This window comes from Euphorbia lathyris, chromosome 5 (genome assembly GCF_963576675.1).
Source record: "Euphorbia lathyris chromosome 5, ddEupLath1.1, whole genome shotgun sequence".
NCBI classification, from domain to species: Eukaryota; Viridiplantae; Streptophyta; class Magnoliopsida; order Malpighiales; family Euphorbiaceae; genus Euphorbia; species Euphorbia lathyris.
This window is the reverse complement of record NC_088914.1, coordinates 66,382,615-66,400,359: the sequence shown is the minus strand read 5'-3', so window position 1 is coordinate 66,400,359 and position 17,745 is coordinate 66,382,615.

The window sequence follows — 17,745 nt, the reverse complement described above, 5'->3', positions numbered from 1 at the left end:
GCTTACTAATTCAGATAGGAAAAGACGCCATTTGGTGGAGTCGGGAGATTGTAGCAGATGTAGAGGGCATGAAGAAACCATTTGTCATGCTCTGAGGGACTGTGAGAAAAGTAAAGGTATTTGGAGGAAAATTCTCCCCAGTAATATGATTAATATGTTCTTCTCTTATTCTAATCTGGATTGGTTTGAGGATGGGGTCAGTGGGAAATTGCTTTCTAATTTAGACCATGGAGAAATCTTCTTTTCAATTGTCTGTCACCAAATCTGGGATTGGAGGAATAAGGAGATTTTTAAATCTGTTTCTATTAATATCACTGACTTGGTGGTTTTTTTTTTTGCTAAAAAGGTCTACCAGGTTATTAATAGTTTTTTGGAAGATTCTTTTGATCATTATGTTCAAAGGAAGTCTATTCACTTTCTTTGCTGGAGAAGACCTCGAGAAGGGTTGATAAAGCTCAATACGGATGGCTCTTGTCTTGCTAATGGTAATATTGCTGCAGGTGGAGTCTTGAGAGATGATGGGGGTGCTTGGATTTCTGGGTTCTCGCATAATCTTGGCATAGGGTCTTCCTTCTTAGCTGAGTTGTGGGGTATTTATTCTGGTCTTGCACTGGCCAGCAGTATGGGGATTGTTAATCTTAGTGTTGAATCTGATAATCAGGAAGCTATCAGGTTAATTTCTAGCAATTTAGCTATTGGGATGAAATGCAAGAATCTTATTAAAGGGATCAAGAGGCTCTGACATTCCTTTGCTTCTATCACTTTCTGCCATATCTTTAGAGAGCAGAACAGGGTGGTGGATCGTCTGGCGGCTGCAGGTCATGAAGGAAGTTGGGGAGTCACTAATTATCCTTCTCCTCCATCCTTTCTCTCCTCCATCCTTCTGGAGGATGTGGTGGGGGTTAGTTTTCCAAGACTAATCCCGGGTTAGGTTTTTATTCTGTTTGCTTTTGTTTTCTTATTTCTACCCAAAAAAAAAAATAACACATTCAAAACTGTTTTCAATTTCAAATAAAGTAGTAATAAATAACACTATGATGTTTAAAATTAATTTTTTAATTATCAAAGAAACTTAGGCCCCGTTTGTTTGGGGGAAAATATTCTGCAGGTAAATATTTTTCCAATTTTCCACTGTTTGTTTGGGCAGGAAAATAAGTCAAAAGAAAATAAGTAGCAAGTCAATGGAAAAGGAATGAAGAAATAAGGGAAAATGTTTTACCCTTTTTAAAAGGGTAAAACATTTTCCCCAAAACATACGCGTCTAGAAAAAATGGGAAAAACATTAAAAATACAAAGACATGAAACATGAAACACGAAAAAACATGAATAACGTGAAAACGTTACAAAACACGAGAATATGGAAAAAACCCCGCAAAAAAAATGAAAAGGTGAACAAACGTGAAAAATACAAAAACGCAAAACAAAAGCAAACACTTGAAAATGCACAAAACATGAATAACGCAAAAAAAAAGTGAGAAAATACGAATTATATAAAAACGTGAAAAATACAAAAAAAAAAAACGAAAATGTGAGAAAATATGAAAAACGCGGTAAACATGAAAAGATGAAAAATGCAAACAAAATACGAAAATGTAAAAAACACAAAAACGTGAAAAATACGAAAAACATGAAAACGTGAATAACACGAAAAAGTAACAAAATGCGAAAAATAAAAAACGCGAAAAAGGGAAAAACTGAAAAACTAAACGTGAAAATACGAAAAAATGAAGAAAAAATGCAAAAAAACACAATAATGTTAATAACACGAGAAAACATACAAAAAATGCCAAAAATATAAAAAAAAACGTTTTTTGGGTTTTTAACATTAATTTTTCTTCACATTTTCATGGTTTTTCACATTTTTTCCATGTTTTCCATGTTTTTAATATTTTTTTTACTTTTCGTGATTTTCATATTTTTCCATTTTTTGTGTTTTTAACAAAATTTCACATTTTTTGTGTTTTTTCACGTTTTTACTGGTTGGAAAATATTTTCCAGAGTTGTAGCCAAACACCGTAAAATATTTTTCAGTGGTGTTACCAAACACAGAAAAATATTTTATTTTCCTGCACAATATTTTTCATGCATAAAATATTCCAGAACATAATAAAATAAAATAAAAATAAAAAATGAATAATCACCCCCTTTAATTTATTATGTTTTGATTATTAATAATAATTATTTAATCATTGATGTAAAGCATTAAAGGTCATTTAATAATTTAGAAGATAATGTTTTATAAACGATCAATTTAATCATGATATATTTTTTTTTATGTGTGGGTTGCTATATACCGCACCCAAATTACGGTCCACCGCCCATTTTTGACATATTTGCCCTCACTTTTTCTAACAAAAAATTAAAATTCTCTCAAATCCTCTCTACCTTCTTAGGTTTCTCAAATTCTCTCAAATTTCTCCACATTTTTTGCCTGAACGGGCAGCCTGCCCGTTTCACCATGGATGGAAACGTGCAGCGCGTACTGCCCGTTCCGTTGGTGGAACGGGTGGCGCGGGTGGCGCGTACCACCCGTTCCATCGGTGGAACGGGTGGCGCATACTGCCGGTTCCCTAGGCCGAACGGGTAGTTCATCCGTTCGGCCTATGGAGCGGGAGTACGCTCTACCCGTTCAGGCAAAAACTGAAAAAAAAAATTTAAAAATTAATCAGACACGTATTTAAGAATCGTAATATTATCTCGTGTTCGAAATCATTATCTTCGGGAATGCTTGGGTCCATTTTTGTAAAATCCGGGATTTGTGCTCGGGAGAAAGAGCTTTTAAGGTTTTGGATGAAATAAAATGAGAAGGGCAAATATGTCACAAATGGGTGGTGGACCGTGTTGGTCCCGTGTGATTAGTTCCAAGGAGGGGTTAGGAACTAATATAACTTTTTCGTTTTAATTAAGCTGACTTAATATAATTTCTCAAGTTTGTTAACTCAGCTTAGGTCAGCACGGCCGATTGTACCGTAAGATAGCTTTAGTCAGAAGCTGACTAGAGCTATTTTATATATGAGTTGGGAATTGACACTTTTGTGATCAGCTTCCAACTCAGCACTCCTATTTACTCAGTGTCAGTTTAAACAATTTATATGCTGAGTAAATATGACAAGCAACACATACAGATATATATATATATATATATTGAGAGAGAGTTAGAGATTACTCAGTTCGACTTATCCTGGTTCGGCCTCTCCGCCTACGTCCAGTCCCCACAGTCCCTCCGGGCTTTTTAAATCCAATACTGAGCTCTTTAAAGGTAGAGCACAAACCGTTTATAAGGCAGTTGAATATGCAAGAGTACCGTCCTCTATTCGTCTACTCAACTCCTACTAGGTGCTATAACCAAACACCTAGATTTCTCTACCACTAAGCACTCAACACCGAGTACTCAGCACAACACTCTCAATTTTACAATTGATACAAATTGTTCTTTTCGAATGAAGAACACTTTAGACGATTACCGAAAATCAATCTAGCTTTTACACAAGAATAGAAATTTGGTGTAAGATCTCTTTTGATTTTTGTGTGCTTTGTATGTATGCTCTTTTTGTTCTTGTTGTGATCGGCTAATGATCCAAGAATGATCATGTCCTTATATAGTTGAGGTCTGAAGCAGAAATGATTTGAATCTTTGGATTTGTCCGTTGATCCAAACGGTTCCTTTTTGAGACAAGTTCTGGTCAGCTTCAGTTTTGCAGGCCAATCCTGTCGTCTGAATTCTGTAGGCGTCAGATTTGTCTTCTTCTTGCAGATTTCGTCTTCTTGTGCCAGTTCGTCTTTTAGCTAACGAACATTTGACCCATGCTTCTCGAAATTGGCTTTTGCGTAATTCCAAGGTTTCTATTATTGGTGCAAACAGTTGTCGGAGCTTGTCTTGTAGCAAACGGATCATTCATGCTGTCCTGAAGATCACTCAGCTTGTCTTTTAGTTGTTGTTTGTGATTGTTTGCTAATGCATATACTGAGTTCTCTTTTACTCAGCTTCCATGGTCAGCTTCGTTCTGCAAGACATAGTTCTCAGAAGACTTTTCTACTTTTGATACTGAGTTTCGTTCCACTCAGCTTCTTGATCTTTAAGCTTCTGTTCTGAAGATGACTTATCTTCTCTCACGTTGAGTTCCACTCTACTCAGCTTGTGATGTGATCTTATGCTGACTTCGTCCTGTCTTACTTTTTATAACTATTTGTATTTATATTTATACTCAACATTGAACAAACATATTAGTACAATTAAATCAAGGGAAAAGTACAAAAATAAACCTTGTGGTTATACTCATTTTCGAACAGCACCCACGTGGTTTAAAAGTTTGCAAATTGGTACCATGTGTTTCATTCCTTTAGCAAACATAGGCATTTTTATCTAACGGTGTTAAAATAGCTGAGTTGGCAGTCAAAGTTAAAAGTTTAGAAGGGTATTTTTGTCCTTTTATTTATTCTATATTTTATAATTTATTATAATTTTAAAATTTTAAATCTCACCCAATAGGTGATTGACACCTAACATTATCCATCTCTCCCTCATGTCTTTCTCCCAAGTCTTCATCTTCTACAAGCTTCTCCTGTAGTTCTGTCCATCCCAAATAACACCAAATTTTTCTAATTCTTTCATCTCCTCAACCCAACTCCATAACTCCATTTTTTGTTGTATTTCTTTGTTCAATGGATCAACATAGCAAAAATTACAGGGATCAAAATCTTTTCTAATTTTCTTATCTCCCTCACCAGAGTTGATTTTTCCATCCAAACAAAAACTCTTCTTATTTCAATGGCGTTAACCATACTGCTACAAAGAATGGATTTCAATGACGGATCGGAATAGGAACTTCGAACTTGAACAATTAGCAAGAAATAAGAAAAAGGAGGAACCCATTTGAACAATAATAACACTACCCTGATTGCTTAATTTTGTTTAATTTCTGGAATTAATTGCTTAATTTTGTGTTTGAACTAAAAAAACTTCTCCAGATTTTGTGTTTGAACTAATTTTTGTTGTGACACATTAAGTTGGATCCGACGAAAACCATGAACAGGCGGAAGGAAAAAGGTGGAGATCGGTGGCGGCACTTGATCGGCGGCGGAATCAGAGTGAACGGAGAATGTTCGAGATGGAGAAAGAGTTTTATATGAACATGATGATTTATCAAAACATAAATATCTGCTGGTGAGGAAGAATATTTGGATATGTTTTCTTCTGCCATTGAAGCTTGTAGTTTCTTCTGCCATTAAAGCTTGTAGAAGATGAAGAATTGCAGGAGAAACTTTTTGAAGATGAAGAGTTGGGAGAGACGAGAGAGACGAGAGATAGAGAGATAGAAATGTTAGGTGTCAATCACCTATTGGGTGAAATTTAAAATTTTGAAATTATAATAAATTATAAAATATAGAATAAATAAAAGGACAAAAATACCCTTCTAAACTTTTGACTTTGACTGCCAACTCAGCTATTTTAACACCGTTAGATAAAAATGCCTATGTTTGCTAACGGAATGAAACACATGGTACCAATTTGCAAACTTTTAAACCACGTGGGTGCTGTTCGAAAATGAGTGTAACCACAAGGTTTATTTTTATACTTTTATTGTCCCTTAATCATGGATTAACTTAAATAATTTTGTCAAATCAAAATCATGTGGAAAGGTGTTTCAACAAACTCCCCCACTTTGATGTTGGCAAAATATTTAATTGATGGAACTCAGCATTGAGATTCTCCATGATTGGAATTCTTTTTATGCTTCTAAAATTACTCCCCCGTAAGGGTTGCATCTATTGACTTGACTTAACTCTAAACCTTCTAAGATTTAATTGAGTAAAGTTAAGGCATGCTTATACTGACTTAGTTCAGTTCTAGACCTTCCAAGATCTAATTCAGATGAGCCTAGGTCAGTTTTCAGAAGAGGTCAATATGTGGGATATGTTTTGACTCAGTTTTGATATATGGTTAGTTTGATATCAGAGTTATGGGAAACCTTTTCAGAGCAAATGTATCAAGTCTAATGTGTACTGAGTATATTCCCTTTTTCTTTTTGTTTGTTCAATTAAGACAGATCAGCATAAAGCACAATACATAATTAAGCATCACATAAGATCAATCAATTTGGAATAAAAGATGCATGATTTTATAGATAGTGAGCAAAACAAAATATGCCAGATAAGGGAAACACAAAAAAGTACAAGTCAAGAATAAATCCTAGCAAATCTAGTCAGACTATTTCTTCCTATTGACTTGGGCAGGATTGACTTTGCCTTTTCCCTTTTGTTGCTGCTGACTGCCAGATGCTTCTCCTGTGTGCTGAGTTCTATCAGCTTGTTCTTTCTCCCCCGTTTTGCCACCATCGGGCGGAGGAGGGACGAAAGTGTCGTTGAGAGCAGCACGAGTTAATCTCACGGAATAAGCTTTAAGTCTTTTCGTGCTTTCCCTTAGACCATCAAAAACTGGAATACCATCGTCCAAGGTATCACGGGGAATTCGGATAGAGGCACTGAGCATACTTAATATATATTCTTGAGATCTTCCTACCCATATAATAGTGTCAGTTAGCATGGCATAAGCTTGATGGTACATCTTAAGCAAAGCTGAATCATAGAACTGACGTTGAGCGTTTGTATGGCGCACATGTTTGTAGGTGGCTCGGGAGTATTGCAACAGTTCATTTGTCTTGAGTTGATCAGTTTCCATTTCCTCTTTACTCAAGTTGAGTAGACGGGCAGCTTCACTAATTTGTTCGACCGAACATTGAGAAGTTGAGGAGATTAGCTCGCGAGTGCCGGTCAGCTCAGAGTTCAACTTGGTAAAATATTGATTCAACTCAGCAGAGGTAGCATAGCCCGTGTTGACTGCAGAAAGAGCATTAATTTGGCCTTGAAGGGAATCCATGTGATTCACCATCATTAACTGCAGTTCGGCCAGCTTGACGATGGAGTCTTTGCTTGGGTTGCTGTGTTTGGACCATTGTCATGACACTTATTAGATCTTTGAGACCCTTGATCTCATTGAGGAGCTGAGTGACAGATGAGATTTGTAGGGACTCAATATTTGCAGACCCAGCAGCATCGGTATGAGAAGTGTTCAAGTCCTGAAGAATAGTTTGAGCGGAGTCAATAATGCGACGTCCGGACTCAGTAGCATGAAGATAGGCATATGTTGCTTCAGGAATGTGCTCAGTTGCCAAAATTCTGGTGGAATTGGAAGGGCCAACTTGGTTAACAGCTGGGCTTTTGTTTGAAGTAGCAGCAGAAACAGGTTGCTCAACATTCTGCGATATTGGATTGGAAGGAGGTGGATCGGTAGAGATATCGACATGCTCAATGTTGGTTTGAGTTGGTGCAGGAGGAGTCAACTCAGTTTGAGCAGGATTTTCCTTTGCATGCTTTTCACTTTGAGCAGCTTGGACTTCGAGCTCTTGCTCGGTAGGGATTGGATTTTCTGGAGTCTTGGCTTGTTCCTCAAGATGAGTAACAGAGGCTTGCTTTTTCTGTAGTTCATTTGGAGAAGGCTCAGTGGGGTTGGAGAAGAATTGGAACTGCATGTCCGAGAGATCGGTGATAGGATCCCAGAGAGGAGAATCACCCAGTAGGTCAATAACTGGGGATTTGTGAGCCTTTTTCTTGAGGCGCCTTAATTTCTTAGTCTTTGGAGGCAAAGGGTCAGCTTGAATGGAATCAAGAGATTCAGAAGGTGAATTTACCCCAAGGTCAGCATGTTCCTTTGCTGTTGGCTCAGCTTGTTCTTCAACCTGCTTAGTGCTGACTGTCTGTTCATGCTCAGCAGCCATTGTTGGCTCAACATCCACTGTCTCATGTTGCTCAACATTTGATGTCTCATGTTGCTCAACATTTGATGTCTCATGTTGCTCAATATTTGCTGTCTCCTCAGCATCAAACTGGCCTCCGAGATTGCCCAACTCTTCTTCCTCTTGGTCAGTAGGGATTTTCTCAAGATCAATTTCTTGACTTTTGGCGAAATGCGAATCAGCAGAGATCACGAGATCAAGAGGGGCAGCATCAATAGGACTTAACTCCGAAGATTTCTTTTTCTTTTTCTGCAATGGTTGCTCTGGAGTTTCCTCACTCTCTTCTTCAGGCTCAACTTGCCTTTTTCGTTTCTCTGCTGACTTAGGTGTGTCCTGAGTTTGCTCAGCATCAACTTTCTTCCCCTTTGATACAAACCTGACTTTCTTGGGAACAGCATCAACATCTTTGGAACAGGTTTGAATGGCTTTCCTCTTCTTCTCTCGCTTAGTTTGGTCAGCAGGTTCAGCCATGGCGTTCTTCCCTTCCTCGGGTTGCACATCCTGTACATCATCAACTTCTTCCTCATTTTCCTCAATGACCCCTTTTCCCTTCTTAGACTTGAGGGGTTGGTTATATACTAACCCAAACAGCAGAGCCGCTGTGATTTCAGTTCCCAAAGTCTCAGTTTCATTGATCGTGTCTATTTGATGATCTTCGAGGATTCTTGTAATGAGGGACCCCATCCTGAGTTTCCCAGTACTTCGTTGAAGTGCACCGATAAGGAATACCGGCATGTTGAGTGGTTGATAGGTCAGCATGTGCCAGATGAAGCACTGCTCGAAGTTTGAAGCTGATGATGCTGAGTTGATTTTAGGGAAGATAAAGTTAGTTAGCTGGTAGTGAGCCATCTTTTGATTCTGACCCATGCATGTACTAGCTATTTCCCCTTTGTGATCCTCCGGCTTACAGAACGTCACGACGTGGTCAAGTTTCTCTTTTGTGGTTCTGAATTCTTTCCCTTTGGCTGGCAGGTTTAGCAGGGTTGCGAGATAAGATGGGGTAATCGTTATTTTCTGGTTTTTGACATGGGTTACCAGATGGTCAACATCTTCTTCGTCAACACAGAGGTTGGAGTAGAATTCCCTTACTAACCTAGGGTAGGCTTTACCAGGAAGGGAGAAGAGTCCAGCCCATTCATTTTTCGAGATCCACTCACAGAATGGTTGCTCAGCCATTACGAAGCTCGGAGAGAACCACCGACAGCTAAGTACCTCATGGTTCTTAACGCTTTTATAGACTTTAAGGAAAATCTTTTCATTGGGTTGTTTGTCCTTCTTTTTCTTCTTCTTCTTCTTCGAAGAGGTTACGAGGTTAGCTTGAGGACTCTTGCTTAGAGTTTGGTCATGCTGACCTTGTCCTTTGGTGGGAGTCTCGCTATATTCCTGCTGAGGAGGAGACTTAAGGTTTTCATCGGAGTGATTCTTGTCGTAATCACCACCGGAGAGATTTTGTGAATCCGACATGATTAGAGATTCTTTGAGAGGTTTCGGGATTGAGAGAGATGAAAAACTATTTGCCAAGGATTTTGAGTGTAAAGAGTGATAAGTGGGAATTCTTCCACTATTTATAGAAGTTCGAATTGATCCTAAACGTTTGAACTAGCCGTTTTACCTCGAGATGATCAATCGACAAAGATCCTGGCATTTATGACATGTTCGGCGCGTTCGTTTTCTTCATTATTGTGATTACGTCACCCTAGGTGGCTATTTATGGCACGTGTGCTAGCATTAATTGGGCAAATGAATTTTACTCAGTTTGTTAGAATACTGAACGTTTTGTGGTACTGAGTGCACAATTTTACATAGAGGGTTTTCATACTGCTTTAGTAACTCAGCCTAAGATAATCACTCAGCATGTATGTCTTACTCAGCATAGGGTGACTTTCTATAACTCATTTTAAGCTCAGCATGTAGAAGTTACTAAATTAGCACAAGTCACTCAGCATGATAATCACTCATCATTCAATTAAGCACATAGTATTATTGAAGAGGATTAGACATACCAATAGCTTCCCTTAGTATGTTGAATTGTTCACGAGCCAAAGGCTTGGTGAAGATATCCGCAAGCTATTCATCTGTTGGAACATAGGTCAGCTTGATCTCAACCTTGAGTACATGATCTCTGATGAAGTGATGCCTTATGCTGACATGCTTCATCCTGCTGTGTTGGATTGGATTTTTGGATAGGTCAATGGCGCTTTTGTTGTCGCATTTGACTTCAATTGTTTCCGTTTTGACTCCATAATCCTCAAGCTGTTGCTTAATCCATAAGACTTATGCAACACAGCTTCCAGCAGCTACGTACTCAGCTTTAGTTGTAGACAGGCCAACTGATGACTGCTTCTTGCTGAACCAAGATACCACACAGCTTCCAAGGAAGTGACATCCTCCCGAAGTACTTTTACGCTCTAGCTTATCTCGTCCATAGTCACCATCAGTGTATCCAATGAGTGTGAAGTCATTTAAGGTTGGATACCATAAACCTGCATTAACTGAGCTCTGCAAATATCTAAAGATTCTTTTTACAACTATAAGGTGAGATTCCCTAGGGTCAGCTTGATATCTTGCACAATAACATACTGAGTACTGAATATCAGGTCTACTAGTGGTAAGGTAAAGTAGAGAGCCAATCATACCTCGATATAGCTTCCTATCTACAGATTTACCTTTCTCATCTTTGCATAGGACAGTGTCAGTACCCATTGGGGTTGATTTGGGATTACAATCTTCCATATCGAATTTCTTTAGCATTCTTTGGCGTATTTGGACTGACTAATGAAGATGCCGTTCTTGCGTTGCTTGATTTGAAGTCCAAGGAAGAAGTTGAGTTCTCCCATCATAGACATCTCGAACTCAGTTTGCATCTATTTACTAAACTCTTTGCACAAGGATTCGTCAGTAGCACCAAAGATTATATCGTCTACGTAAATTTGTGCTAGCAGGGTATGTTTACCCTTTTTCTTAATGAACAAGGTTGTGTCAGCTTTGCCTCTGACATAATTCCTGATCAGCAGGAAGTTGGTCAACCTCTCATACCAAGCTCTTGGAGCTTGTTTCAGGCCATATAAGGCCTTCTTGAGTTTATAAACATGGTTTGGAAATTTTGGATCTTCAAACCCTGGAGGCTGACTAACATATACCTCCTCGTTTATTAATCCATATGATATAATTTAAAGTTCATATAGCTAGCATATGCACACAATATACATATAGCCTCTAACCTAGCAACGGGTGCAAAGGTTTCACCATAGTCAATGCCCTCTTGCTTACTATAGCCTTGGGCTACAAGTCGGGCTTTATTTCTGACTACGTTGCCTTGCTCATCTAGTTTATTCCTAAAGACCCACTTAGTTTCTATGGTCTTTTGATTCCTAGGTTTTGGTACTAAATCACATACCTCATTTCTTGTGAATTGATCGAGTTCTTCTTGCATAGCATTGATCCAATATTCATCGTGCTCAGCATCAGCGAAGTTCTTTGGTTCATTTACTGAGACGAATGCAACATTCCCGAGATACTTTCTAAGCTGATCTCTTCTCATCAGCTTGTTGTCAGCGGCATCAAGAATGGACTTCTCCGAATGTCCTCTTGGAATCTTTATTTCTTTAGGTAATGTTGAGTTGTCTGGAATAGGTGTTTCTACAATATCTGCAGGAATAGATTGGTCAGCAAAGGTAATTTCAGGTTCGTGTTTACCTTTGGTCAGCCCTTGTACTGATGACTCAGTGGCTCCAGTTTGGTCAGCGGAAGCTGAGCTCGGTTCATCTTCGGCGGACTGAGTTGTCTTTCCTGCAGGGTCAGTTTCATCGAACTCTATATGGACAGACTCTTCAACAACTTGAGTTCGTTTATTATACACCCTATATGCTTTACTGTTAGTTGAGTACCCTTAAAAGATCGCTTCGTCAGCTTTAACATCAAATTTTGCAAGATTATCTTTTGTATTGAGTATAAAACATTTACACCCAAAGGCATGAAAGTAGCCAATGTTGGGCTTCCGTCCTTTCCAAAGTTCATAAGGGGTTTTCTTGAGTATAGGTCTAACTAAAGCCCTATTCAGTATGTAGCATGCTGTGTGGACAGCTTCACCCCAGAAATACTTTGGAAGCCTATTTTCGCTCAGCATTGTCCTAGCAATTTTGACAATTGTTCTGTTCTTTCTTTCAACAACCCCATTTTGTTGAGGAGTTCTAGGAGCAGAGAAATTGTGGTCAATACCACTGGTTTCACAGAATTCGTCAAACTGTTGGTTTTTGAATTCTCCACCATTGTCGCTTCTTATATGAGCTACTTTTAGGTCTTTATCATTTTCAAGCTTTTTAATCAATGTTGTGAACATCTCAAAAGTTTCATCCTTGCTACTTAGCAAGATGATCCAAGTATACCGAGAGAAATCATCTACAATGACTAAGGAGAATTTCTTACCGCCCAAGCTGAGTGGCTGGACAGGTTCGAAAAGGTCCAAATGTAGTAATTCCAATGGTTTCTTGGTTGAGACAATGTTTTTACTTTGAAAAGACTTTTTCGTTTGTTTACCTTGCTGACAAGCATTACATAATTGATCTTTTTCAACTTTCAATTTGGGCAATCCCTCAACTAGTTGCTTTCTAGCCAATTTGGCAAGGAGGTCCATGCTTACATGACCAAGGCTTTGTTCTTTATCGCTGAAAAAAACTGAACTGAACTGAATTGAATTGAACTGAATTGAACTGAACTGAAGTGAATTGAACTGAACTGAACTGAATACTGAACTGAATTTAACTGAATACTACTGAATATTGAACTTAACTGAATGCTACTGAACTTAACTGAATGCTACCGAACTTAACCGAACTTAACAATAATGATGATATTAGACTTTAAAATAATTTTCATGATAATATTGGACATTAATGAACTTATAATAATAATAATAATAATAATGGTTCTAATAAATTTAATAATATCAATAATAAATAAATATATTATTAAAGATAAAACTAAATTGAATATCAAATAAAAGCCCGGGATGATAAAATCTTGGCTCGATAAAAGCCTATGAAATTAAATAAAAATAAGTCTAATTTAAATTAAAAATACAAATTACATACAAACACAAATTTATATATAATTTAAAGCCTATGAAATTAAATACAAATCTTCATATGAATACAAACTCTTAACTTTTTATTTTAATTAAGGGTTAAAGTGCAAAAATAACGTTTTGGGTCAGAAGTAATTTTACCTCTAACGTCTAAAATGGTGGAATTTTATCCCTAACATTGATAAATTAGATAAATTTGAGAAATAATTCATAATATGGATGCAATTCCTAATTTTTAAATATGGATGCATACTTTAGTTTTATTTATTTTTATTAAACCATATATACTTTAATAAACTATCATTTCTTGACTTTTATCTAATTTATAGATAATGATAAACTATAAATAATAATAATAATAATAAATTATGATAAATTATAGATAAATAATAATAATTATTATAATAAATTATACATAAATAATGATAATATAATAAATAATGATAAATTACTGAATACTGAAACTGAATGTTGAAACTGGATGCTGAAACTGAATGTTGAAACTGAATGCTGAACTGAACTGAACTGAATTGAATTGAACTGAACTGAACTGATTGTTACTGAAATTAAGTGATAAAGAACAGGGCCCAAGTCTCCTATGCCATAGCCAGGAGTTATCCTCTTTAGATACTAAGCATATATTTTTTGAAAACTGTTTTTCTAAACTCAACATATATACATTGTCAACACGAGGGGCAGTTAAAATCAAATTGTTTGTTTTTCCCTCGAGTATCCGACACTGAGTAGCATCAAATATAACCTGTCTACCGCTATCACAAAGCTGAGCTACACTCAATAGGTTATATTTGAGACCCTTAACTAAGGAGACTGACTCAATGGTAGGGTTACCTCCGATAGTGCCTGATCCTACTATCTTTCCCTTTTTATTATCTCCAAAGCTTACGTTTCCATCTCGTTTAAGCTCAAGTGTGATGAACTGAGTTTCATCACCAGTCATATGCCTCGAGCATACGCTGTCAATATACCACAGTTTTGACTTCTCCACGCACCTCAGGCTCACCTGCATTTTGAATCATTCATCTTTAGGTACCCAATTCTTTTTGGGTCCTCGTTTGTTAGCATAAACAGGTGCAAAGTCATGTTTTAATTTGTGACGTCATACTTTTATAGTGTGGCCTTGTTTACCACAGAAGTCACAATGAATTACCCTTTTTGGGTGGCTTTGTTTTTGGTCAACACCATTGTGCTGAGCATGCCAACATATCTTAGTGGTATGTCCTTTCTTTCCGTAGAAGTCACATTAGACAATCTACTTGTTATACCAACACACCTCAGTTGTGTGTCCCCTTTTCCCACAATAGTCACACTGAGTGACCTGTCTGCGCTGACCTGTACCTGAGTACTCAGCATAGGACTTGTTTGAACCTTTTATTTGGTTCTGAAGGTTTGTGACATCTTTTCTCAGTTTCTTTGAATCTGATTGGGCCTCCGAGACAAACTTGTGCATAATTTCCATGTTGCTATGCAAAGTTGAGTTGTCTTGGAGAAGATATCGGAGGTCACTAAGTTTGACCTCTTCAATCTCGTCACATCGCCTGTTGAGTGCCTTTATTTTCTTGTTACACTTTTTAGTCAGTGTATATAAATCACTCAGGGCGTTAATCATTTCTTTCCTAAGCAAATGTAAGGATGTTACCTCATTTGAGTATTCCTCCTGTTCAGATTCTTCTGAGAGGTCAGCATGCTCAGATTGAGTGTGGTCAGCAGCGTCATCGGCCATGAAGCATATGTTTGCCGACTCAGTGGCTTCAGCTTCTGACGATGTTGAGTCGTCGCTGTCACTCCATGTGGCCACCATGGCCTTTTTGCTTCCCTTCTTGTCTGTATTTAGATTAGGGCAGCTTGACTTAATGTGCCCAGTTTGATGGCACTCAAAGCACGTGACAGACTTGGAGCTGTCCTTTTTGTATTTGTCACTGGACTCAGCTTTGTACCTGTCGCCTCTTCTGAATGGCCTCTTGCTGTTCTTTTCATTCTTTCTGAACAGCTTCTTCATCTTCCTTGTGAACATGGCCATTTCCTCATCATTAGATGAGTCAGCTTCGGTTGAGTCTGTTGAAACACCTTTCCACAAGATTTTGATTTGACAAAATCATCCATGATTAAGAGACAATTAAATTTAGATGCTTTGATTTAATTGTACTAATATGTTTGTTAAATCTTGAGTGCAAAAATATATAAAGTAAAGAACAGGACAAAAGTCAGCACAATAGAAGCTGAGTAGAAAGGTACTCAGCATGACAGAATAGAAGCTGAGTGGAGCTAAAATTCAGGAACAAAACGAAGCTGACTAAAGCTGAAGACTTCTTCAGGAGCGTTAAATAAAATGGAGCTGACCTTGTAGGAACTCAGCATAAACCGTGAAACATTCGAAAAGAACAAACGAAGCTGAGTAATAGTCAGGACAGCATGAAGGATTCGTTCACAAAAAGACAAAGTCTGCAAATCTTCTGCACCAATAATTGGAACCTTGAAGACACCTAAAAGACTAATTCCGAGAGCCATGGGATGTTGAATTATTGGAAACATACAACTGGCACAAACAAACAAACTAGACGCTAGAAGACAAACCTGACGCCTGAAGAAAACAGAGAAAGGGAATGGAGGTGCAGTCTGAATCTTTCCAGAGATTGTTCCCCAAAAGAGCCGTTTTGGTAGCAACGGTCAAGACATTTCAAAATAATCAAGTCTACAGATTTTCTTCTATAAAAGGACAATCGAAGAACTCAAAATACACTGAAGCATCAAAAGAAAAATACAAGAGAGAAAGTTTCAAAAGCACTCAAATACAAAAAGGAATCTTACACTGACGTTTCTATTCTATGTGTAAAAGCTAGATTGAGTTGTAATCATCTAAAGTGTTCTTTAGTTCAAAAAGGAACAAGTCTGTGATCAATAGGAATATTGAGTGTGTAATGCTGAGTGCTTGGTTGTAAGCACTTCAGTAGTAGAGAAATCTAGGTGCTGGGTTGTAGCACTTAGTAGGAGTTGAGTAGACGAATAGAGGAAGGTACTCTTGCATATTCAACTGCCTTGTAATTGGTTTGTGCTCTACCATTAAAGAGCTCAGTATTGGATTCAAAAAGCCCGGAGGACTCTAGGGACTGGACGTAGGCAGAGAGGCCGAACCAGGATAAGTGATACTGAGTAATCTCTAAACTCTCTCTCATAACTGCATTTGTTGTTTGCTTTATTTACTCAGCATATAAATTGCCTAAGCTGATCCTGAGTAAGTAAGTGGTGCTGAGTTAGAAGCTGACCTCCAAGAGTGTCAATTCCTAACTCTCAAAGAAACAACTTTGGTCAACATCTGACTAAAGCTGTCCTGTGATATATCTCACTAAGCTGACCAAAGGCTGAGTTAATAAACTTTCAAAATAACTTCTGGTCAGGTCAATTAAAACACGAAAAAGTTATATTAGTTCCTAACCCCCCCCCCCTTGGAACTAATTCCCAGGGACCAACAAGTGGTATCAGAGCCAAAGCTCACTACTCTAAGATTTAACAATCTTGAGCTGATCCCTAAAAATGGGTGAGAATAGCACTCGTTTCCTTCCTGGAAACCAAACAACACAGATACTCCCTGAGGGATTATCAATCACTAGACCACCCTTATTCTTTGGATCAAATTATACATTCTGGAAGAATAGGATGAAGAACTTTATTCAAGCCACAAACATGAGTGCATGGCTTGCAATTGTTCAAGGTCCACATGTGCCATACAAAACTATTAACAATGAGAAAATTGTTAAGAGTGAGGCTGAGTGGACAGAGGATGACCTCAGAAAATTACAAAATAATGCTTCGGCTATAAACATGCTTCACTGTGCGTTAGATGCTGCAGAATACAATAAGATTTCAGGTTGTGAGTCAGCACAGGAGATTTGGAAGAAGCTTGAAGTAACCTATGAATCAACATATGAGACTCTATGAACTGTTTGAGATGAAGGAGAATGAAGACATCTCAGAAATGAACGCAAGGTTCACAAACATTATAAATGAGCTAAAAAGGCTTGGAAAGAACTTCACTGAAGAAGAACAGGTAAAGAAAATTCTGAGAAGTCTGTCCAAGAGCTGGCAAGCAAAGAAAACAGCCGTAGAAGAAGCTCAAGACTTGACTACCTACAAATATGATGAGCTGATCGGATCCCTGCTGACCCATGAAATCTCTATGAAAAACTTTGAATCCAAAGAGAAAGAAAAATCAGAAGATAAGAAACAAAAATCCCTTGTCATGAAAGCTGACTCAACTGAAGCGGAGTCAACTGATGATGAGGAATTGGCCATGTTCATCAGAAAGATGAAAAAGCTGTTCAGGAGAAATGATAGAAATGGCAAAAGATCATTTAGAAGAAATGATAAGTACAAAGCTGAGTCAAGTGACAAGTACAAGAAGGACAGCTCAAAATCTGTCACATGTTTTGAGTGTCATCAAACCGGGCACATCAAGTCAAGTTGTCCCAACCTCAAGAAAGAAAAGAAGGGAAGCAAAAAGGCTATGGTAGCCACATGGAGTGACAGTGATGAGTCAACATCATCTGAAGCTGAGCAAAATGAAACAGCCAATATATGTTTTATGGCAGATGATGGAGCTGACCAATCCCAATCTGAGCATGCTGACCTTTCTGATGAAACTGACCAAGAGAATCACAACAATGAGGTAACATCTTTACTTTTGCTTAGAAATGAAATGGTAAATGCCCTGAGTGACTTATATACACTAACTAAGAAGTGTAACAAAAAGATTAAGGCACTCAGCAGGCGCTGTGATGAGATTGAAGAGGTCAAGCTAAGTGACCTCCGATATCTTCTCCAGGACAACTATGACTTGCATACCAACATGCAAAT